This window comes from Eretmochelys imbricata, chromosome 6 (genome assembly GCF_965152235.1).
Source record: "Eretmochelys imbricata isolate rEreImb1 chromosome 6, rEreImb1.hap1, whole genome shotgun sequence".
Taxonomy (NCBI): domain Eukaryota; kingdom Metazoa; phylum Chordata; order Testudines; family Cheloniidae; genus Eretmochelys; species Eretmochelys imbricata.
Window position 1 is genome coordinate 33156701 of NC_135577.1, and position 24907 is coordinate 33181607.

Sequence of the window (24907 nt, forward strand, 5' to 3'; positions counted from 1 at the left end):
ACATGCTTAAGTCCCATTGTTCTTCACTTCATGTACTCAACTGTTACATAGTCTTTCCATGATCTACATGGCCGCAGTATGTCACCCTAGAGGTGGTTGCATTTCAGTGGTGGATGAAATGAGCACTGTATATAGATTGTTAAACTGTTAGGAATGAAAGGTGCTATCTAAATTAAGGTAAGATATATCTAACGTTGTGCATTTGATGATGTGAAACAATTCAGAAGACAAAAACAATAGTAGTTTTAAGAATCTACTGCCTTTCTTGCTCCTATCTACAACTTAAGATAAAGAGCCCTCTTCTCTAGTCTGTAGGTAACAGGGTGGTTTGCCCCTCATTGTATGTCTACACTGCAATTAAAAATCTGCAGCTGGCCCATGTCAGCTGACTCAGGCTCTTGGGGCTTGGGTTAAGGGGCTGTTTAATTGCAGTGTAGACATTCAGGCTCAGGCTGGAGCCAGGCTCTAGGGCCCTGCAAGGTGGAAGGGTCACAGAGCTCAGGCTGCAGCCTGATCCTGAATATCTACACTGCAATTAAACAGCCCCTTAGCCTGAGCCCCATGAGCCTGAGTCAGCTGGCATGGTCCAGCCCTGGGTGTCTAACTGCAATGTAGACCTACCCTTAAGAACTGGGGTGAGCCAATCCTGATTATAGAATGAGGCACACCTGGGTTGAATCAGGTAATTCCCTATAAAGGGCAGCAGTTTGCTGCAGTGAAAGGAGAAGCTCAAGAAGTTGTTAGTCTGCAGGGACTGATGAAAGGGAAGCCCCTGAGACCAGGGAACTTGTTCCAGACAGAGAGGCCTGGGAGGAGGAAGCGAAACCTTTTGCTATGTGGATTTAGGAATGAACTTTGTTTGGGATTTTGAGTGTTACTTGAAGTTTATTTATATTAATAAACCTAGGACCAAGGAAAGGCTGGAAGGGAAGTTTTATTTGAATAGTTGAAGAAGCTTCCTATATCGTTTCTCTAGGTCATAAAGGGATGGATAGGAGATGGTCAGCCAGGTTAGGGTTACCATATGTCTGGGTTTTCCTGGACATGACCACTTTTTTTTTTTTTTTTTGGTCTTCCAATCTTCATGCAGGCAGACTTGTGAAATATGAACAAATGTCTGTGATTTTTCCTTGTTCGTCCTTTTTCCAACATGAATTCTGGTAGAACTGCAAGTCCTGGTGTGCCATAATAATGACCTGCGTGTTTACTGGTTTGCCACCCTTACTTGTGTGATGCTTCTGGGTGTTGAGTTGCTGAAAGGGATCCTGCTTGTACAGTACAACTTCAGGCACATATCTTGCAAAGACTTTCATGGTTACTTGATGAGCAGTCAACCACTGCTAAGAAAGATATGCTCTACAGAGAAATATGCATGGGCACAACAGGAAAGGACTCACTGCATGTAAAAAGGTACATTTAAATTTGATTTACATTTTATTTTTGAGGCCATTACACTTACTTATAAATGTTAGTCAAAGTAGAAAGAAATTGTACAGTAGAAACTGTACCCCTCCCCCTGCTCCCTTTTCCAGCTCCCCCTCCTCCTGGCAGTGTCCTCTATTTGGGAATTTGAAATGTGGTAACCCTAGGCTGGTTACGTGATACTCTTACAAAACTCCAACTAATGTTAACACTGAAAGCAATGGGAGTTTCCTCTGAAAAAGGACTAGAGGTTCACTAGCTCTTCATACCCTAACAAAGCATCTGTGCCCTGGACAGAAATTACCTATGGAGAAGCTTGAGATAGCCAGGGAAAGAGCAGCCAAGCTCTTATACAGCTGTATTCTGCATCATTCTGTAAAATAATCCTCCCATCCTCCTCCACTTCCCTTAAAAAACAAAAAACTCCACCCTAAGACATAACCTCAAATTTCTTTTTCAGTCTCGCAGGGTCTGATTGTGCCAAACTAGGACAACAGATGGGGCTGTTTAATTGTGGTGTAGACATTCAGAGAAAAGGCAACTCTTGCACAACCCATATCATCCCCTGGAAATCCATGAGGGCCACTGCCTCCACTCCTGGAAGGATTGCCTGGGCAGACTTGTTTAGTTAAGGTAGCATTGCAGAGTACAGGTGTTTTTAATATCTTCATCTTGGCTTTTCTTTCCCGGGCGTGCTCAAGCTCCTCTGTACTAGTGAGTTTTATATGTCCGGCCCTGCAGAGACTCTGGAGAAGAGAGTCTGAGGCAGGCTGTATTATCTCTTCTGCAGAGCCTCTACCCTGCTAGCATGGTTCTAAGGAAGCTATAACGCCAGGTACTAAACGGAGTCTCAGAACTTGTATGGGGATGGCCCTGGCCTCCCACAGATCACGGAGACACACCCCACCTGCCTGGAGAACAATCACAACATGATGGGGTGGGGGCACAAAGGAACAATCCAACATGATGGGGTGGGGGGGAAGGGTGTGTTTTTGTGAGATTCCCTGAGTCACTTCCTGCTATGGCAATGGGTTATGGCAATGACCTTTGCTGGCTCACTGAGGATTAGCATTGACAGCTTTGCAGAAAGTGTCTTATCGTGCTGCCATTGCAGGTAACTATGGGCAAGTCTAAGCTACAGCTGCAGCACATCTGGTGAAGACATGCTATGCTGACGGGAGAGTGTCTCCTGTCGACATAGCACTGGTGTGGACAGCGTGAAACTTGCATTGCCTGGAGGGGGGCTTTTTCACGCCCCTGAGCGATGTAAAGTAAAATCGATTTAAGCGGTAGCGTAGACCTGCCCTATTATTAAGTCTTCTAATGGGAGCAATAAGGACACCCTTGCTATAGAACTAGTGTTGTGCAATGTCAGGCCATTGTGCACCTTAAAAAATGGGAGAAAAATAGAAGAATTTGCCACCCTAACAAAAAGTGAGTGAAATTAAAGAACTCCCTGGTCATTGGCTAAAATCTCATCTTTACACCACTGAACGATTACTTTTCTATCTCAATGTGGGCAGTGATGAGCTGCCAAAACCTTAACAACCGGTTCCCTACAAAAAGTTCTGATTTAAGGGATGTGCCACTGTGTGTATTTTTTGTACCTTTCTCCATAAGAAGTGGCAATGCATTGAGTCATTGGGAGTGCTACTTAACCATAAAAAAAAAAACATTTTTACATGTTTATTACAATAGAAACAAAGTATTGCTTTATTAAATGCATATCAACATAATGAATGAGGCAAGTGCGACCCCTGTTAATAAAATAATCTAGACCTGGGGTGGGCAAACTGTTTTTGGCCCGAGGGCCATATCGGGGTTGCAAAATTGTATCGGGTGCTGGGTAGGGAAGGCTGTGCCTCCCAAAACAGCCTGTCCCTGCTCCTTGTCCCCTGACCACCCTCTCCTGAGACCCACCCCTAACTGCCCCCCAGGACCCTACCCAACTTGCCCCACTCCCTGTCCCCTGACCGCCCCGACCCCATCCACCACCACCCCAACAGACCCCCAGAACTCCCATGTCTACCTAACCCCTTCCCCTCCATTCCCATTGGGGATTAACATTTTTGTAGTTAAGCCACAAGTAATCATGTTATAGGAAAAAGATCAAAGATAAGGAATGAGACTTTTAAAAACTGGCTTCCGCTATGGAAAAGGGGCACCTTGTTGAGCAGTTCTGTGCCTTGTGTCTATTGAGTCATTACCTTTTTAAGTGGAAATAGCAAGGGAGAGATTCTTCCCCACACACCAGGTGTCCCTTTACACTGCTGCAGCAGCATACAAGGGCAATAAAGCCATGACCAGGAGACCATTTTTCTTCATCTTGTTCCAAAGCCTATTATAGTCTTGGGAGGCTGCTGTACATTGGAGCAACCCTAGGGGCTGCTCTAATTTAGGCACTGCCCCCCAGCTGGCCCAGAATTTGAGTGGGGCAAAAATGAGGCTTAAAGCCACTTTTGCTCCCTTCTAGCTGGGTGATGCCTCACCTACTGCACATCCAAGAAGCAAAGGGCAGAACTGAATCCTAACCTTTTAGTACTTCCACTGCTGTCTGCCCTACAGAACTGAGTGTGAAACGCATCCTCGTTTCACACATCATTGCCATAATTCTTTACTAAAGTCCAATTACAGGGCCACCTGTGGAACTGGAATGTCTTCAAATAATGCTATAAATTACACCTGTGAAACCCCCCTGAAGACATGATTGAACAGGGTATATTTGCGGGTGCCATTGCTGACAGAATACTTATTATAATACACAAGCTAGAAACAACACAGCTTGGCTTTCAGATCCGCATGTGAGTTTGCAGGGGAGGTAGGGCTTCTGACAGTAGCTCTAAACTCAGTCAGACTAGTTCTGCAGGGCTTTATCCCCCACATCTGAGGTTCTGTTTTCCATTCAGACTAATTTGTTGTGTCTCAAAATTCTCCTCTCTTGGAAATATCTTTTGATACGCTGCAAGCACCTTATACAGTACAGACCAATGATGTCTTCATTATCCTTATTCTGACTTTGGTTTCTAACTTCCATATGTGAACACGGACACATCTGTAGACTAGTAGAGAAAACTGGGGAGCTATAATACCGCTACCTCAGGTGGGTGTTTCACAGTCATCTTGTCACCTCTAACCTCAATTATTACTCCGACAATGAGTTCTGATTTGAATTCAATCCAATCCACTGATCCTGCCCTAAATTCGGTCGCAGTTTTTGAAGTCTCATTATTAGCAACATTTTATCAACACGCACGCTTTCCTGTCAAAGCGTCAGCAGACTTGTTTCCGCATAAGCTCCTTGCCCATGGAAAAAGCATGTGTGCAAAGCAGTCCCTGCTGCTGGAAATCACACAGATTGCAGCTGAACGAAATGTAAAAGGAGTCATTTCATTTTTTACCCATTGGCTGCTGGGGAGGTTCAAACCCTGCTTTTCCTTAAAATTAGAACGTAGGCTTTAATTCACATCAGGTGCAGCCTTAGTGGCATAGCAGCAATTACTGTCTCTATTAGGCAGCTGTTAATAGGATCTTCAATCAGCCTTTGCCCTTCTCCAGTACCTTCCATTTGAGAAACTTAGAACACCCCTTATCAAAGAGGAAACTGAGGCACAATGAGGTTGTGTTTAGGTCGGTGGCATGCAGTGAGGCTATAGCAGAGGTAGGACTGGAATGCAGGAATCTGTGCTTAAATGACTAGATTGGTGTGTCCCAAGTAAGAGTGAGGAGGGAGTGAAAGGGGAGCCATGCTGGTTGGGAGGGAAAACACAGCAGAGGAGAAGAGCTGATGGGGAAAGCTGCACAATCCTGCATCCACTCTGACTCCCATCTGTAAATGTGGGAAAAGAGATGGGCAGCTCCTTGAAACTCACCCCTGCCTAATACATCTGACCACAGCAGAAACTCAGTAAGCAGGACACTAGCCTGAGCTATGAGCCTATGCTCTTGCAACACTCCGTTTAGCTGTGAGCACATGCCCTAGCCCCATAGAGCCAGCAATAGACGCTTGACTTCCTTAACGTAGCAAGTGCTGGAACGAGGGGTGCTGGGTGTGCAGCAGCACCCTCTGGCTTGAAGTGGTTTCCATCATCTACAGGGTTTACAGTTTTGTCCAATGGCTTTCAGCACCCTCACTATAAGAATTGTTCCTGTACCTATGTGTGTGACCTAGCCCCAGAGAGCCAGCAACGGACATTCGCCTTCGTTGATGTAGCCTTCTGCTGAGTAGGAAAATGAGGAACGGAAGTATCCCAGGGAGGGAGACAAAAATAAAAAGAAAGGCGGGGAGTGAGACAGGGGAAAAACAAGCTGAAGCTGAGCTGCTCGGATGGAAGGCGAAAAAGTAGTACTGACAGAAGAGACTGGAAAGGGAAAAGGTAAACACCTGGCAACTATACTGGGGCATGATGGGATTGAGGGTGAGAAGGTATCTATCACAAAGGAGATCCAACAAAAAGCCCTAGGCATCACTGTATTAATTAATGCTCCCTCTCCTTATTAATTTCCTAGATTAACATTTCCACATTCATCTTGCTGGGGAGTGGAGGTCTCTGAAAAGCCCCCTGTCAGGGTAGTGTGTGACAACACATACAACAAAGATGGATCCCTGTGAGGCCTATTTGGAGCCACTGACAGCAAACATAATTTAGAGCTGCTCTAAATTACCCTGAGGAATCAACCTGACCCAGAGCAGGCCCAGGTTCAGGAGCACATAAAGATGCCTTATAAATATCTTTTCACCTGTCCCCTTGAGTGACAGTGGTCATCACTCAGCTGCAGCCAGTGATCGAGGCTGTCATTTCTAATATTACATGATTTATTTTATTTATTTGTATGATACATAAAGGCAACTCTGTAGTGTAAATTAAAATTGCTACAGAAAAATTATATTGTACTAACAAATATTGGACGAGAATCTCAATATAACACTACATTTAAAAGAAGTGGGTTCCTTCATTTACACACCCTCTCCCCCTCACCTCCCATGCCTGTGATTGTCTAATATATCACGTATCTTGGAGACTGTGCTGTGGTGAATTCCATTTGCATCTGCATTTCCACTGCATTTCCATTGCAGCCGAGATCTTTATTATGTACTGTATTTGACAATGCCCAAACGTGTGCTTTTATGAATCCATTGCCAAGAAGCCTCAATCATGGATCAGGACCCTGTTGAGCTAGGCACTAAACACATACTCATAACAAAAACTCCAAAAGCTTACACAGTGCATAACAGACAAGGTCCCCATCCTGAAGAGTTTAGTCTGATTTTTAGGGATCACACAACAAGTAACAATAAACCACAACAAGGGAGGAAAGGATGAGGAAAGAGAAGGTTCATGATGATAGATTGCTTGGTTTCAGATTTATCATGTGCATAGCCTGATGGTCATTTTTGTCTCTTTGTAAGAGATATGTATATGAGTAAGATCCTCCGATGGTGTAAAATGGCATAGCCAGTGACAAATGGAGGATCTGCTGAAGCTCTAGCTTTTATCTATCATCAAGGATGCTGTGTGTTGTCCAATTATAATGGACTATTGTGTAGCTGTCATTATTCCTTTGGTTACTGTAGTTTGACAGATCCTTGCAAACATATCTTGACTGGATAACAGTTGTTACTACTGTAATTATTTTTTGCAGTTAAGAAATAGTTTATTCCATTATAGGTACATTGAATCTTTTCCGACTCCAAGCTCAGACACCAGTGAGAGGAGTAAAGTGAAGGTACGAACCCCAAGGCTAACAGGCTTGTGGGAACAAAAGCACTTTGTTTCCCTCTACAGGTGACATGGTCAAACTGGAGCTGTGTTCCTACCGGCTGCCACATTAATTTGCGCACCGTCATCATCTCCTTTTTCTAATGCCAAGGTTTGGTAGGACCAAGTTCTGTCAATTTCTTGGTTTAGGCAGGTACCTAGACTGCCAGCCACTTCAAGTCTAGGCCCATTTTACAGATGGGGAACTGAGGCACAGAGAGGCTAAGTGACTCACTTAGCAAGTCTATAGTGGAACTAGGACTTGAAACTAGATCACCTATTGCCTAGGCTAGCACCCTAGCCACTAGACCATCCTTTCTCTCTTAGTTGCAGTTGCACAACGTTGGTTTCTATCCTGACCACTAAGTCAGTAATGCAATTTACTGACCCTTGTTTCTCCATCCTGCAGGTTTATTTGTAGGAGGGGATATTCTAGTCCATTGTTTGCTATTTACTGTAAGGAAATAAAACTTAACGTGCACCAAACATTAAAATCATTCCCTTAATAAATGCGGTAGCATTTCTTCATCAAAGTCACTGTATGTTAGCAATAAAAGTAATTTCTTCCACCACTCAGAGATTCAGCGTGGGATTTAATGTGGAACAGGGCTTGAATTGGTCTGGCTTGCCCATGCTTTCTTTGAGGTGACTCTTGTGCTCCAAAACGTAAGTTTTCTTTTCCAGGAAGCATAAGCCCCTAGCTCTTCAGATTGTAAAGAAAACCTTCTGAACTTTAATGCATGCACTTTCACTTCTAAGGAAATATGATGTCTTAGTTTGAATCTCCTTTTTGGATTGTAAAATATTTTACAATCCAAATCAACATCTAGCCTGGGAGGGCATTATAGTTCAGCATGAACAGTTCAGAAAAGAAACTTCAGTCCTATATTTCACGTATGAAGTGGATCAAATAGTCGTTTGGGGTTTTTTTTTATGCTGCTGTTTACCCTTAAAGCCATAGTGTCTGATTCAAACTCCATTAATGGAATTTGTCTATGCCAGGAGTGCAAAGTTTTGAAAAATTAGCACAGTCCAGTCAAATTAACTTGACACAGAATTAAATCTCCTTTTGTTGGCAGGTATGCTAGTTAATAATAAACTATATGCTAGCAGCACCAATAAGCATTATCATCAGAAAGGAGCTGTCAGTATTTCCGCTTGTGCATCACAGGTTTAATGGACGTATATCATTTTGAAGGCAAGAAGGCATTATGGCCTACTTTCAGCAAGGTACTAAAGCACACCCCTAACTTGAAGCATATGAGTGAGCTCTTTGTATTGACGAGAAATATCGACTTCAGAGGTCAGTGGGACTACTCTCATGATTTTAGTTAGGCATAAGTATCTTCTGGAACTGGGGCCTGAGTGATTACATTTTCAGGATCAGTGGCTTTAGTTCAGAAGCACAATTTGCTTTTTTTAAAATCAGTTAAACTACCTTTAATTTCTAGGAATGTGTAAAATTTTTTTTTTAAGGAAAATTATGCAGTAGATCCTCAAGGGCATTTAGGTGCTTAATGTCCATTGATTTTAAATGGGAGTTAAATGCCTAAGTACCCTTTAGGATCTGGGCCATACTGTTTTTACCTCTTAAATCTGCTTTCCCACCCCCCCAATACATTTTGCAGACCACTAGTACATAATTTTAAAAAATCTTTTGATGAACGGGATGGAGGAGAATTGCTAAATCAGACCAACTTTAAGCTGTGGTGGTAATATTTCCCTTCTGCTTCTAAAATATTCTCTCTTTTTACTATATATCATGGGATGGGTTATACAATTTTATAATATATATATATAGCTGAAAAAATTATCCTGCCAGTTGTATCTGAAATAAAATATCATGCTGAACTTGAACTTTGTGCAAAGCACCTTCATAATCTGGGTAGTTATAATGATCTTATTACTATAATGTCTTTTATTCCCAAATGCTTTAGAAATGGAAATATCCACTGTACAGACGTACAAAGTTCCATAAGATCTTTCATAACCACTAGTGGGCAAGAGTGTTGTCTTAAATCCTATGTGAAAGAGCGGATCTCCAGTACTACAGTGCCCCCTACCGACATGCATAGGCATTGTATAGCTTTGATAGAAGAGTGCTGTCTGAATGCCAGCCCTACTTCCTGCAGTACCTTGGCATTCCATTCTCATGCAAATACAGGTTTAACTTTGCATAACTACTGAGATCATCAAAGCAAAAGGTGCAGTTGCCTTTTACACCAGAGTTTCAAAAGTTGAAACAAATGTGTTCGGAGCCAGATCAATATTCTGCTTTGGTTTGCTAATGATGAAACCTGCTTTTTAATTTCTTAATTTATCAAAGTACTGGCAGCTGTACTAGTGAAAATAAACCCACCCGTTCCACTTGGGAACCTATCAACATTACTTCATAATCCATAACAACCATTACCAACAGTGACTGAACAAAATATTTATTAGTAAAAAGAACAGCTTCCTAATGATAAGGTTCAGAAAACCTGAGCTACAAAACCCATCTGCTTTCAGTTGATAAGTCTTAGAATTTCACTCAGAATCAGCAATATATTTATCATCTTGCTGCATTCTTTGCTATAAAATATTTTATATGCTAAATTATTGCTGTTGAAGAGAAGGAGGTGAAGGTTATGTATTGTCATGCTCAATGCAAGGCATAGTTTGGTTGTTATGGCAATTATTTCTGAAATGTATCTCACTGTGATGCCAGTCATGTGACTGGAGTTGGTTCTGATGTGCCAGAGCAAATAAAGATAAAGGCCCCACTTCAGCGAAGTAGTTAAGCATGTGCTTAAGTCCCATTGAAGTCATAAGCTTAACTGCTTTATTGAATCAGGGCCAAAATGCATAAAAGACAAACCCTGATGAATAAAAAGGAAAATAAACACAGAAAGTTTCCTGGCAGACCCAGACTTCGACCTATCAGAGTTCACTAGACTCAAGGCATGTATTTTTTTGCATTTGTTGTCCCACAAATTCAGTTGTTGCCTGGGGTTTGTGGTTCATCTGTTCCAGTACTTACAATCCATAGACTCAGGGCAGATCTACAACTGCTGTAAATGGTAATGTACACCTGCTAGGGATCTGTCCCTCATACTACTGAAGTAATCTAGGCTTTTCCTGCAGAGGTTTTATATGGTAGAATACTCAAACTGTCTCACCTCTTTCTAAATGCCGATTGCTGCACCAGACTCCTTACATTAGCCACAGCTGGGCTGGCTGTAGTCAAATATCAACTAATTGTCAAGAAGTAGCTGACAAATTAGTCTCTTTTTAGCTCAAGATGAAGAAATAACTTCATTTTTACTCCCTTCAGGTAACAGTTTCTGTCTTTGAGGCGAAAAACTAAGGCAGGTGAAGGCTTTAATGGGGGAGAAAAGTCTCTCAAGTGTAGTGAGGCACAACCACGCTTCATCACTCATGTGGCTAGTTGACCCAGTAAGCAGTGGAAGGGGAAACATTCAAGAGAGAAAATCTTCCTTTGTTGGGCTTTTATTAAAGAAAGGGAAAATAGATAAAAGTTCTCTGTACATCCACCAGAAAGAGGGGTTTGCTGTACAGAGACAAAAAGAAAAGGAGTGCGTGTGGCACCTTAGAGACTAACCAATTTATTTGAGCATAAGCTTTCGTGAGCTACAGCTCACTTCATTGGATTCGTACTGTGGAAAATACAGAAGATGTTTTTATACACACAGACCATGAAAAAATGGGTGTTTATCACTACAAAAGGTTTTCTCTCCCCCCCACCCCACTCTCCTGCTGGTAATAGTTTATCTGAAGTGATCACTCTCTCCTTACCATAAGAAAAGGAGTACTTGTGGCACCTTAGAGACTATTTGTATGATAATCAAGGTGGGCCAATTCCAGCACAAATCCAGGTTTTCTCCCCACCCCCAAACCCACTCTCCTGTTGGTAATTGGACATAAATGGGAATGTCGCCCAGGTCTGTCTTTAGAAACTCTGCTTTAGGGATCCCTTAACAAAAACAAATACAAGGGAGAACAAGAAATCCCATGTCCTACCATGAAATTGCTTGGAATTCTTCTCTCCCAGATCTCCAGCTAAGACTATTTTTTCCACCTAAACAGTTTCTTAGACCACTCTTTCATATTCTGACCAATTTAACAATCCTGTTTATATCTACCATCCAATCTACTCCAGTTATAGATCCACTGGTGTTAAAACTAGTAAAGTTACATGGGGGGGGAGGGAGTACCTGATTTGCCAAATCCAAATTCTTTAGGGACTTAGAAGTTTCAGAAGTTTTCAGTATGTAACTCAGAGTGTATGGTATTGGCAGACTTGATAAAGGATGGTTTGAGTTCTTGTAAGCCCTTGTATTCTTGATCAGTCTTCCAATGTGTTTCTCAGAATATCTCTTGATGATGCTATAAAGGAAATAGAGTGGAATCGAGGTGGTGATCATTGTGGTGTTTGCATTTACAAATTATCACTATATCTTTTTCATGCACAAAATCATGTGATCTGAACACTGCCATGTATATAGCACACGGTGGAATGTGTACATAAATGCTTCTATAACTGTATTGGCGGTGTTTTGATGTATTTATAAAAGCTTAATAGTGCTACTTGTACACTGTTTTGAGATCTGGATTCATCATATTGGTTTCTCACTCTTCAGGCTTGCATGGGCTGGAAGCAGCATTGTCCACTCATGGGGGTGGGGAGAAAGAATAGCGCTTGCTTTATTCAAGTCCTTGCTATGACCTGAAGGGACTGGCATAAATTTCATTGGCTGGATGCACAGTGGTACCAATCTGCAGTCTTGGGCCAGGAGAGAAGTTTGTTTAAAGGGGAATGGCTGCTTGCTTAAGGCATCATTAGACGTTAACTTGTTTTTTGGTATCTGTATGTAACCCTTCTGCCTGTCAGAGTTGACAGCAACAAGGGCCAGGTTCAATATCTAGGGGATCCATTCCAATAACACACAATGCAAACCGGCTCGAGCCCCCACCCAGTGACCTGGGACAAATATATACCACCCCCGCTGGGCGCCTCCAAGAGGCAATACTTCCCCTCTCGCAAGCACATAGTCTGAGTGTAGCAAAAAGCCTTTTAATAACAGAGAGAAACAATGTGGCATTATGTTGGGGAAACGCCACCAACAGGATTCATACCACAACCCATGAGCAAAAAAAAAAAAACCCACCCCAAGCAAATTGGGGCATGCCCCTTTCCCTTTGGTTCTTGAGTCCAGCAACCCCAAATCACCCAAAGTCCCAAAAGTCCAATGACCCAAAAGTCTCTGTCCCTGGTCAGGGCAGCCCCAGAGTTCGAAAGTTTGTCTGCGGAGCTTTACCTCCCAACCTGGGTGGAGATGGGAGGGGGGGTAAAAGGCACCTTACATGATCTGAAGCTGACCGCCCCACAGCTCCATAGGCCTTCGCTTCGCTCCGCTCCGCCAGCCGCCCCACGCACTCCTTCGCTCAGCTCCGCTCCGCGGCCCACAAACAGCTCCCGCGTCCCACGAACTGCTCCACCAGCTGGTCCACAAACTGCTCCGCGTCCCACCAGCAGCTCCCGCTGTCCTACGAACTGCTCCACCAGCCTGTCCACAAGGCACTCCAGCCGTCCCGCAAACTGCTCCACAATATATCTTCAGGCTCCCCCACTACTTAACACAGCGCTCAGTGATTTCAGCTCTTAGGTGAATTCAGCTTGTAGTAGGGGAGCCTCAGTGCTGGTGCACTATTAGCCCAAAGTGAGCTCAGCAGCCTGTAACTAGACTTCTAATGAAATCAAAATTAGCTCTGATATTCCACAGTGGAGAGAGGAGGAAGTGCAATTAGCATGTAAGGCCCTCACCCAGGGGCCCATGCCACCAAGTATTAATACTTGTCCCCAGCCTCTCTCCATTCACAGAGTTTTGGAACCCATGACCCTTGCCTAGCGAGTGCCACTTAGTTGATGGTGAGTCCCTCCATCATAACAAAAGGCCAAGTACAGTTCCAAGCACAGTTCCCATAATCAGGGTAATAATTTATTCTTCCTGCCCCAATAACAGAGACACTGGGGATCCCACAGCAGCCAAAGTGACCATTTGGGCTGGCCTCATTCTAGGCGGGGTGGGTGTGCCTATGCAAGTGAGATCGGCCCCTGAAGTTCTTTTCCACAACTTGCCACACCTCACTACCAGGTGTCGGTGGAGCTCATCCTGACACTGCTTACATGTAAAATATGGCAGCTTAGAACAGTCTCAAATCTGAGCCTGCAAAACACTTCCTATATGGTTTCCTAATTGCTCTTCAGTGGAACTTCTGTTTTCTATAACTGAAAAATGTGGATGGTACAGGAGCCGTTATTCTGCCACTTAGATTTGACAAGGTCTTTCAGCAACTCTGGGAATTCATGTGGTGGCCCTGATAGGAACTGACGTACGGGATCAGACCAATGGTCCATCTTCTACTTATTTATGATAGTAAAGACTAGGTATTGCCTCAGATTAACATAATGGGGACCCAGATATTAGATAAACACAGTGTAGTAGACAGTTCCTGCCCCAGAGAACTTGCAACCTAACCCGACAAGACAGACACGGAGTAGGGGAACGTGGTATAACGTACAAGCCGAGTAAAGAGTGACGGTGGCAAATGTCATGTTAGTGCCCCTAGAGACACAAGATGGGTGAGGTAATATCTTTTATTTGACCAGCTTCTGCTGGTGAAAAGACAAGCTTTCAAACTTATACAGAGCTCTTCTTCAGGTCTGGAAAAAGTTAGTGCCAGGATTTTTATTTTATTTTTGGGTGGAGGTTGGTCATGAGGGAATTAGCTAAATGGAAAGACAAGGAAGGGAGAGGGACATCATGGGGATGAGGAGTAGGGATAAAAGGGGAAGAGGAAGAGGTGAAGTAAGTATGAGACAGGTATGTGTGTGGGGGGGGTTGGGGTGGAGCAACCAACCAATCACATAGGGCAGGGAATGTTCAGTCAAAACTGTAGAAAATAATCTCAACTTGTCAACCTCTGGAGGTCCCTGCTTACACTGTTCCTGTAGCAAATTCAGTCTGGCTGCTTCCTCTCTGCAGGTTTTCTCAAATGATTGGAGGGAGTGGGGGATACCACATGGATCCTAGTGCCCTCACAGGCGGTGGTGGGGGAGATGGGTTCTCCCCGGGACATTTCTTGGTATGGAAGGTCCTACTTTACCCCAGTGCAGGATTCCCTACTTAAACTGCTTCTGTTATCTGCTCTACTGGCTTTAGTCTCTGGTTCCAGTATAATCAATGAGATTTAGGTTCCCAAGTGCTTGTCACTTTTGAAAATGGGACTTAGATTCCTCAGTCACTTAAGTGCTTTTGAAATCTTTATCTTAAAGGTCTCACACCATTAGTGACTTTAACATTCTTGCAGGGATGGGGAAATACCAAAGAAACCCACCACAATAGCATTTAACTTCAAAAAGGAAACTAGTTAAATGGAAATCAAAAGGAACTGTCACAAGAGTGAAATGCCTGAAAGCTGCATGGAAACTTAAAAAAAATAAAATAAAAACCTACCATAATAGGCTCAAACTAAATGTATTCCCTCTCCCTCCCAGAAAAGTCAGTGTGACCAAAAAATGCCACCATGGCTCAACAACAGAGTAGAAGAGGTGGTTGGAGACACAAAGACTTCCTTTAAAAATGGGAAGTCAAATTCTACTGAGGAAAATAGAAAGCACCAACTCCGGCAAGTCAAAGTATAAAAGTGTAATTAGACAGGCAAAAAAGAATTTGAAGAGCAACTAGCTAAAGACACAAAAACTGACAGAATTTTTTAAGTACATCAGAAGCAGGAAGCCTACCAAACAATCAGTGGAGCCACTCAACAACTGAGGTGCTAAAGGAGCAGTCAAGGAGGACAAGGCTGTTGGGGAGAAGCTAAATGAATTCTTTGTTTTGGTCTTCACTGCAGAGGATATGATGGAGATTCCCACACCTGAGCCATTCTTTTTAGGTGAGAAATCTGAGGAACTGTCCCAGATTGAGGTATTGGTGGCGAGGTTTTGGAATAAATTGATAAATTAAACAGTAAGTCACTAGGACCCAATGGTATTTACCCAAGTGTTCTGAGGAAACTCAATAACGAAATTGCAGATCTACTAACTGTGATATCTAACCCATTGATTAAATCAGCCTCTGTACCAGATGATTGGAGAATAGCTAATGTAATAGGTATTTTTTTAAAAAGCTCCAGAGGCAGTCTTGGCAGTTGTAGGACAGTAAGCCTAATTTCAGTACCAGGCAAATTGGTTGAAACTATGGTAAAGAACGGAATTGTCAGAGACAGATGAACTCAATATGTTGGCAAAGAGTCAACACTGCTTTTGTAAATATAAACATGCCTGACCAACAATCTATTATAATTCTCTGAGGGTGTGAAAAAAGCATGTGGACAAGGGTAATCCAGTGGATATAATCAGTGATGAGCTGCCAAAATCTTAACAGCGGGTTCCCTCCTCACCCCAAGAGGGGGTCGTTGCCCACCTCTGCTCTCCTGGGACTCCTGCCCCCCCCCCGTCCCCTGACTGCCCCCAGAACTGGGCAGGAGGGTCTCGTGGGCCGCAGGAGGGTCTCGTGGGCCACAGTAGTGGGTGCCCACCGCACCCCTAAGAGCCAGAGGGACCTGCCAGGGGGTGAGGTGGGAAGTCCTGGAGGTGCTTACCTGGGCAGCTCCCAGGAAGCATCCAGCAGGTCCCTCTAGCTCCTAGGGGCGGGGGAGCAGGGGGAGCTGCCGCTCCCCCACTGATCACATCAAAAGTAGTGCCTTAAGTGCCGACTCCCTGGGTGCTCTGGGGCTGGAGCACCCATGGGGAAAATTTGCACCCACCAGAAGCTCCCAGCCCCAGCTCACCTCGGCTCCGCCTCCTCTGGCTTCCCGCTCAGGCCGAGGGTGGCAGAGGTGAGCTGGGGCAAGGAGCAGTTCCTCTGCACCCCCCCCCCAACCCCGGGTTACCTGCTGCGGTGCAAGCAGCCCTCCTCATGCCCCTCTGCCCCAGCTCACCTCCGCCTCCCTGGGCCGGAGCGGGAAGCTGCGGCCTGCTTCTCAGCCTGCCCCAGCTTCCTGTGCGAACAGCTGATTCGTGGGAAGCCATGGGGGGGGGGCACTTTCGGGGAGGAGGCGGAGAGGAGGTGAGCTGGGGTCGGGAGTGGGGCGGGGAGCTGCCGGTGGGGCGGGGAGTGGGGCGGGGAACTCCACTCACCAAATTTTCCCCTTGGGTGCTCCAGGGCTGGAGCACCCATGGAGTCGGCGCCACTTTTGGCCAGTTAAATTTAGAAGCCCTTTTAGAACCGGTTGTCCCTTGCTGAACAACTGGTTCTAAAAGGGCTTGTAAATTTAACAACTGGTTCTAGCGAACCAGCTCCAGCTCGCCACTGGATATAATGTACTATAATAATGTACTATAATAATGTATTATAATGTAATATAATTGAACTTTCAATGTCATTTGCCAAAGGCTCTTAAGCAAAGTACCAGTTATGGGATAACAGGGAAGGTCCTCTCACAGATCTGGCTCAAAGACAGAAAACAAATAGTAGTAATAAATAGTTTTCACAGTTGAGAGAGGTAAATAGACAACTTCCCCAAGAATCTGTATTTGGACCAGTGCTGTTGAGTATATTCATAAATGATCTGGGAAAGGGTAAACCGTGAGAGAACTATCTCGAGTAATTTTGTATTGTCAGCAAATTTTGCTAAGTCCAAAGACTGAAGAGTTAAAAGGGCTCTCATAAAACCAGGTGACTGGGCAACAAAATGGCAGACAGAATTCAATGTTGATAAATGCAAAGAAATGCACATTGGAAAACATAATCCCAACTATACGTACAAAATGATGGGGACTAAATTAACCGTTACCTCTCAAGAAAGAGGTGGTCATTGTGGATGGTTCCCTGAAAATATCTGCTCAATGTGCAGCAGCAGTCAAAAAAGCTAACAGAATGTTAGGAACCATTAGGAAAGGGATAGATAAGACAGAAAATATCATGCCACTATAAAAAATCCATGGTATGCTCACACCTTGAATACTGAGTGCAATTCTGGTCACCCCATCTCAAAAAAAGATATATTAGAACTGGAAAAGGTGCAGAGAAGGGCAACAAGTGATTAGGGGTGTGGAACGGTTTCCATATGAGGAGAGATTAAAAGGGCTGGGACTGTTCATCTTAGGAAAGAGACAACTAAGGGGGGATGTGATAGCAGTCTATAAAATAATGAATGGTGTGGAGAAATTGAGTAGGGAAGTGTTGTTTACCCCTTTTCATTACACAAGAACCAGGGGTCATCCAATAAAATTAAAAAGCAGCAGGTTTAAAACAACCATAAGGAAGTACTACTTCATACAGTGCAGATTCAGCTTGTGGAACTCATTGGGATATTCTGAAGGCCAAAATAATAACTCGGTTCAAAAAAGAATTAAGAAAGTTAATGGAGGAAGGTCCATCAATGGCTGTTTGCCAAATTGGTCAGGGACGCAATTACATGCTCTGGATATTGCTAAGCCTCTGACTGCCAAAAGCTGGGACTGCACAACGGGATGGATCACTCGATAATTGCCCTGTTCTGTTCATTCACTCTGAAACATCTGGCATCTGCCATTGTCATAAGACAGGATACTGAGCTAGATGGACCATTGGTTTGACCAAGTATGGCCATTCTTGTGTTCAAAGTAACCTGCAGCCAGAGCTTCTTGAAATGGCAGAACTTGCCTTCCAGCTTTGTACATCTTATTTATTTTGACTTTGTACTCCAGATACAACAAAACAGACATTATCCAGATTCTGGTTGTTCTTGGCAGAAATTACACTTAAATAAACAGACTCTAAAAACATGATATTTCTTTGTTGGATTTTTCTATTTATTCTCTGCCAGCAAAACTCCAAAGTCACTAATTGCTTCCCAGAACATCGGTGCCAAATCTTAGCGTGGGAGATTGACACCAGGAATGAATCAGCTCAATACTGTTAGCTTCAAGATGAAAAGATAGATGCTTTTTCTTTGCTATATAATATAGGATGACTGGTGTAAATCTTCTCTCTATTTATATAAACTGGAAGGATTTACAAAGTATTGACTTCAATGAACTCTGATTAAGCTACAAGATTGTGCCTGTCTCCAATAAAAGGGTGAAGGATCAAACCAATTTTAATTTGAAATGTTCCATTTAGGTTAGCTTTCAGTGCTAACAGTGATATTTACATGATGTATACACATCAATAAGAACTGGCTTTAAATAGAGCTATCACTTAAACAATACGGGGAAAGAGTTTCAGGATTATAGCCTTCTTCTGTCTAGCCCTTTTACTTCTATCAGACAGGGCTGGTTAAAATGTGCTTCCTTTCCCGCCCCCCTCCCCAAAACCAGAATGGTTGCTCCGTTGATTTTTGCCATGAAGTGGGTGGGCATATGCTAATTCAGTTAGTGCATAAAGACTGTCATTAGCATTCTTTACATTTTCAAGAAACCAAGCCAATGTCCTCCTTGGTTGTCTTTGGTTCCTCCTGTGGGACTGACCCTCAGATATAGGTATGGCATGAGACCTTGGTGTGGGTGGTATAGCTGTTTCTTCTAAAGCTTATCAGCTGCTTTCTAACTTCCCCATTTACAATAGGGGTAACTGTACAACATTGCCAAAGGATTTCTTCTGTTCTAGTTTGCTGGCATATGGTTCTTTGATAAGGCATATTCATTAACCCTGATGTAGTTCAGAGGTTTGTTATATTTTTGGCACTAAGGTTTTTGTCCTTCTGCCCAGGAGTATCTGAACTGGTGATCACTCCAGTGCTATGAGGTGTTCAATGATATTATAACAATACTAGTTATAAGAAAAGGAGGACTTGTGGCACCTTAGAGACTAACAAATTTATCTGAGCATAAGCTTTCGTGAGCTACAGGAGTATAGCAGCCCGGTGATAGTCACAGAAAAATAAAAAACAGACTTCCTCTGAAATAGAGGAATAATAGAGACTAGATACGTACAATACAAAAGGTTTCTATGATAGTGGTTTTAAAGACAGATGAAAGCAATACCCCTTTAATAAGGTTAATTTCATTGAATGGTCTGTAGTTTTTTTAAAAAAAGGCTATCATCTCAGTTCACTGTCCTTAGAGGTTACAATGATTCAGTGTCAGTCTGATAGAGAGTTTAAATTTCTCTATCCAAGTTACTAGTATCAATATGCTAGATGTTGTCAGGAGAGGCAGGCAACTGAACTACTCCACTAGGTCACTTGGTTTGAGGCAGATATACTCTTTGAAAGAATTACTGAAATATTACAGTGCTCATCTTTTTACTGAGATGGAGAATATAAGCGTACATTCCTTTGATGTAAGAAATCTAAAAAGCTGTATCTAAGTGGGTGTTTGCTCAAGGATCCTCAAACAGAAAGTGGTGGTTCATTGCCTAAAAAAGAACTTTGTATTGGGAACATCATACAGCTCCTTGGTTCTTTTCCTTGCTCTGCCACTGACTGGATGTGTGACCATGAGCAAGGCTATTTTCTGTGCCTTGGTTATCCATCTTGAAAACAGGTATAATACACAAAGGGGCACGCACACACTTGAAAACTAGTCAATTCCAGAAGATGAATGTAAAACAGTTCTTTGGTCTTTACAATAAATTGACAGGAAGACGTAATGGTAAGGGAAGGTTTTTTGCAAACTCTGGCCCTGATTCTTCATTGCTTGATACCTTAGGTTGTCAGTCACACCTATGCAGCTAAGTGTGAAATGTTAGTGTTGGATTTGGTACTTTCACAAAGATTCTGTACTGGTGTCAGTGATTGTACAAGGTAAAGCACAGTAGAAAGCAGAGTCCCTATTTTCCTATGTTTCAAAATTATTTTTTCCCTCTACAGTTGCTCTGTGAAGTAGCCAGGCAACAGGAGACACTGTTTGACTATACAGAGGAAACAGATAAACTACTATGTACAAAGTGTTGTCAAATGCACAAAGTAAACCAACATTCAAAACAAGAAAAATATTTCTTCCAACCTTTGGTGGGACTCTTGTAACACAAGTAAATGGAATATTTTTATGTGCAAGTGGGCACTTTTAAGGTAGCTGCGTTCTTTTCACCACCTCACAGGTGTGTTGTGAGCGTTAATGTTTGCATAGTGCTTTGAGGATGAAAGGTGCTACATAAGCACAAAATATTAATGATAAACAGGGAAGCAGGTGGCCCCTCTCCCTTAGTGATTTATAATTAGTCCATTTAGGACTGGAAAAAGTGGAATGTTTTTTACAAGGAAAATTTTAAACCATGGTGAGCTCTTTGTCTCAGGTTTCAGCTCTAGTGAACAAACCTTCTAAACTCTCAAGCTGTAGATTTTTACCCACTGGATTTAAGCCTGACAGAGTGACTGACTGACTGCTGCAGACTAGCAATCTGGACTGTTTCCATGCTTAATTAGTCAATGAAATCAGCATAAAAGGGCAGCAATTGCTCTGAAAGAAGCACCAGAATGGGTTACTACTTCTTCCTCCCTTCCTTATGATCTATGTCAGTTCAGTGCCCTGAAGATAGAAGTCAGCTGGCATTTGCTGCTCAGAGGTAAGACTAGAGATCATTTTTCCAGGGAATGAGAAGAAGGTCCTCATGGAGGAGGAAAGACTCGAATCTGGTTACTATATAAACTCTGTTGATAATAAGAGTCTACGTTCAGAGCAATGTGAGATGATTAAATCAAACTTTGGCCCTGATTTACAGGCAGCCCAGTATAACACTCTTTCTTTAGAATGCTGGGAGATGTTAGATGGTACCACAGATTCGGAAAAAATTGGTGCCTATTTTAGTCATGCAGTATGGGCCCATAAAACGGTTGACATCGATAGGAGAAATGGTTTACAATTAGATTATAAGGTCATCATGGCAGGGATTCTCTTTCTTTATCAGCATCCAACAGCCCCAATCTCAGATGGGCTCCTAGGTGCTACAAAATGTAAAGAAAGGCATAATTTCAACAGAGTCAAATAATTTTGTTTCACATGGGGTATGATGGGGTGGCTGCTCCTCACTGGCAGAAAAGGGGGATTAAAAGCAGCCCTAGGGAGGCTGCGCTGGAGGCAGCCAATCATGGCCTGGCAGGCCCATATCAGAAGGGCTACTGGCAGAACAGAGCTCAGTAGCTGACGGAAGCTTGAGGGGAGAAGACCAGGCTCCTAGCAGGGGGAAGAAGCCCCCGCACCTGGGACAATTCAGTGCTGTAACCAGGGACTGGGGAGCTAGAGAGAGCTCCTGGTAGATTGATAGGGCCTGCAGGCTGAGGCCCTGAGGTAAGGGCAGAAGAGGGTGCTGGAGCCACATGGATAGCAGCCCTGGGACAATGGACTGCAGTTGCCATTGAAGGAAGTGGCTGGGTGGAGATTGCAGGTCTCCCGGAAGGGGAGAACATGGAGTGTGGCACAGCTGGAGGGGAAGTGTCATGAAGAAGATGCCTCAGTCCTGGGAGTGACGTGAGACCAGGAGCAGAGGTGACGGTGGGTGACCAGAAGAGGGTGCAGAGCTAATTCCCAAAACACCAGTAGGAGGCACCGCAGTGGTGAGTTGCACCCCATCACACGGGGTGGGGGGGGGAAGTATCCAAATGGCATGCTGTTCAGACTGTACCAATACAGATCATAGAAAATAGAAAAAGGAGGTGATGTTCTAAGCAGAGCAAGTCAAAATTTTCAGAATTTTGAAGTTTTCAGTTTTTTATTGCAAATTTGATTTCTGGCCTCCCCTCCCCCGCCCTCGCTGAAAAAGCTTTTCAATCAACTACACAGCTGATTGAAATTTCTTAACTGTCAGCATTTTTCATTTTATCAACCTTTGGAAAATTCCTATGAAAGTTTTGTTGTTTTTCAATCAGCTGTAGTCCGGAGTAGTGAAGTTTGCCATAGATTTATTACTTAGGATTTTGCAGCCTTTTAAAGGAAGGAGTGTGAGAGAGGAGGCGGCAATTGTGTCACAGGTGATGTCAGAGCAGGAGGCATTCCAAGAAAATACTCCTGAAAAATATAAGGATCTGACTTGCCAAGCTCACAAGCCTGGTCAGATTAATAAGTGTGTGTGATGGGGAGACTGGATAGCCTTGGAACAGGAGATGAGAGTGCCACTGCCCCCAACCCCCCCAAAAAACCCTCCTAACCTCCCTTCCCTTTTTCTTCTAATCCTCCTCATTAGATAACACACAGGCCGGATCTTGAAAAAGAATGTTACTTGTGCTAGAAAGTCACAATGGTCTATTTACCATGATTCAAAATACCCCCAAAATTTACAAAATGAAACATTCCTCCCTTCTTATCTTTGACACTGGTTAAGCCATGAACTAAGAATAACCTTCAACCCTCCCTTCCTGCTGGGAGCCAGTCTAGAGGAATATGAGTATCAGTGCTGAGTAGAGTAGAATTGCTATTTTAGAATGCCATCTGCTTAGCTGACTGACAAAAAATAAGTTTTCACAACTGTGATGGGCTGAGTCACCCTCAGCAAATTGGATATGATGGAAATAAATTGCAAACACTGTGTGATATATTTCAGAGTAAAAGCCATGTTAGTCTGTATTCGCAAAAAGAAAAGGAGTACTTGTGGCACCTTAGAGACTAACCAATTTATTTGAGCATAAGCTTTTGTGAGCTACAGCTCACTTCATCGGATGCTGTAGCTCACGAAAGCTTATGCTCAAATAAATTGGTTAGTCTCTAAGGTGCCACAAGTACTCCTTTTCTTTTTGTGTGATACATATTTGTAGATAACGTTTGGTTAAATAGCAGTGTCTTCACAGAGGAATGTCCCTGTACCTCAGTGTTGGGACTGGTCCCGAAGGCACCACTGAAAAGTTGCTAAGTTTTAAGGAAGGACTGTACAAAGAGGGTTTGTGGGGAGACATGGATTATAGGTCCTTCATAAAATAGGTTTGGTAGAAGTATCCAGCTCTGTCCAGAGGCTAATTTGATATTGGACTTGGAAACTAGCCATTTTTGACCACTTCCAGCTTCAACCTCTCAGGGACAAAGATGGATATTTGGTGGTAGAGGGGGGTAAAAGGTACCTGGCCCTGAGAAACCAACCAAAGACTTTATAGGCAAGAGGTGCTATAAGAGGTCAATGTGCATGGAGAAAGGCTAAAGACACAGGAGTGGTGGATGCAGTGAAATGCCCACTACTATGATCACAGGAGAACCATACTAGCCAAGGAAGAATGAGCCATTTGCTGTTCCACTGCACAGATCAACTAAGGCTGCCCACTCATTCCAGACTCCAGAGTTTGCACTGCTTGACTTAAAAAGAACACATCTTGATTCTCAGATCTCAGAGTGATATCTTACTTCTAGTGGCTACAAAACCCTTGTCTTGATGTGTGTTTGAGCCATATATATGCTCCATTCTAGGGCACGTCGGAAAATAGGTTTAGGTTACTCAGAAAGCTTTGGTCATCTTTACCTCAGGCACTATTTGGGGCCTACAAAGCCTGAGGTTTAATAGGAAGTAGTACCTGTAATTGTATTACACACTTAGCTTTCAGTGCTAGGGTCTTGGTGGTGTCACTTGCATCTTCCTCCTCAGCCTTCATGACAGCTTTGCTGGAGATGTTGTAACAGAGAGAGTTCCCATGTCACTCTTGCTTGTGTTAGCAGAGTTCAATGCTAGTTCACTGTGAAACTTTAAATATCTAAGGTGCTGTAGCCTTGAGTCAATGTATGTGAGACACTATCTGATGTGGGGGGGAGGGAGTGTTGGCAGGAGTAATCAGGATGGAGCAGGTACTTTTTTTTTCCCCCCACAGGCAAAATGCCAGTGGTTGGGGTAGAGGGTGGCAAGAGTACTATTGAGTGTGGAAGGGTGCAACACAGGAAGAACACTAGGGTGACCAGAGGTGCAACACAGGAAGAACACTAGGGTGACCAGAGGTCCCAATTTTATAGGGACAGTCCCGATATTTGGGGCTTTTTCTTATATAGGCTCCTATTACCCTCCATCCCTGTCCCAATTTTTCACACTTGCTAGCGGGTCAGCCTAAAGAACACTAGCTGAGTAGCAAGGACTGTGAGCATAGGGAGTCATCCCTGGGTGAAGGGGTGCCAGTTGTATGGGACAGCAAGGTGTTCCCAAATTGTGGAATGCGAGACATCTCTGGGGGGTATGCGGGAGAAATTGTTTTACAGTGGATTTTATTATTTTATTTATTGCATTTTTTGTAATAGGCTACTCAGATAAAACTTTAAAACTCTGTGGGAATTGTTATATAAAATATGGTGGTTAATTTACTTCAAGATGTACCAATAAGAACACAGATACAGAGACACTGATGTACAGTGCCCTCACCTCCAATCACCATACAGCACGGGTTCAATTGCTAAGCAACTGTCCAGTCTAACTGAGCTCAGAGCTTAGGTTTCTTCCCCCCAGTTGTATATGTTGCACTATTACTATATGTGTACGTAACAGTGAAATATGGACGGAGGCTAAAGATAGGTAGCATGGAGAAAAACACACAAAGTATCAGTGATAAGAAAGGTGGTGGTATGTGGGCAGCTGGTAGATTTGGAAGGGGGTACACAATAAGAAAAGTTTGGGAACCTCTGATATAGACAATTCTACTTGGGTTTATTTTGCTTGCGGGGATGCTCTGGTTGTTCTCAACTTCCACTGCCGGTAAGTGTCTGTAGCCAATGGTCTCTTCAGATCACTTTTTTTTAAAATAAGTCTTGATATTGTAAAATAGGCTACAGGCTTAGCCTCTAA

General features: G+C 43.3%; 1 protein-coding gene across 1 annotated transcript in view; it reads left to right on the forward strand.

The window, feature by feature from the left end:
* TUB (TUB bipartite transcription factor) overlaps positions 1-24907 on the forward strand; it is a 237873-nt gene that overhangs the window by 41130 nt on the left and 171836 nt on the right. The gene's annotated exons all lie outside the window — the stretch shown is intronic.